Raw genomic sequence first — 1052 nt, forward strand, 5'->3', positions numbered from 1 at the left:
ACTTCCCTAGCATTTCCTTTACATCAGAAAAAAACTCTTGACAGATAAGGATGTGGATAACCACCATGTGTAAAGATTTGTGTAAAGATGAATGACAAGAAAACAAGTTTAAAAAAAAAAACTCAAGATAATAGACACATGTTACTAGACATAACTTAGACTTAGACTTAGACAGACTTTATTGTCATTTTGTAAGCACCTTGGAAACCATCAAACAAAACTTATTGTATGAAGACATTTAAATGTTGCTAACATACAAGAAAATGTTTTTCTTTGTGGAGCAGTTTTGCCAATCAATGAGCTTCCAATTTTTAAGGAGTATTTTTGTTGCCACTTTTTGCCAATTTTAGTGACCTGATTCTATCAATTGTTAGCATTTTTGTCGAGGCAATTACTGTTATACAACAAATTACAACAACTGCTATTACTACTATATTATTTTCAATGAAAACAACCTCCAATAATTAAAATACTCAGTGTCAATCAAATTAAATGATTTCCAAAACAAAATTTAATGGGGTATGTCTTTACTGTTACTTATTGATTAAATTATTTAGAAACGGCTCACATGTTTCAAATAGCAGGGAATAAGGACGGAAAATTGGATCAAATTCATTCATAAGACTCCTTAAACTAGTATCAATGGATTAAAGGGTATTTGTGTAACTTGTGTTGTCTGTAGGCGTGTCAATGGAACTATCCCGAGATGTGACGCGAGTTCAATCACATGGTTTCGTTTACTGACTTAAGGCAGATAAGAAATCAAGTTGAGCTAAATTAAGATCAGCAATTCCGCCGCTCTGACTACAGAATAAAACATATATTTTAATGGGGCAATATACGAAAACAACTTTTAAAAAACAAACGCACCCAGATTCATAATGTGTGTGACAAATATTTTTTTGTGATTTATATCTAACACATTTGTATGATTGTAGTTACTTCTCTTGCATAAAGTCTTCAACTTGTGGATAAATTTATATGTCACCCTAGCTTTTGTTTTGAAGGTACACACCGGAAGTGTTTAATGATTTAGTTAAATGCATTTCTCC

Source organism: Syngnathus typhle, linkage group LG6 (assembly GCF_033458585.1).
Source record: "Syngnathus typhle isolate RoL2023-S1 ecotype Sweden linkage group LG6, RoL_Styp_1.0, whole genome shotgun sequence".
Taxonomy (NCBI): domain Eukaryota; kingdom Metazoa; phylum Chordata; class Actinopteri; order Syngnathiformes; family Syngnathidae; genus Syngnathus; species Syngnathus typhle.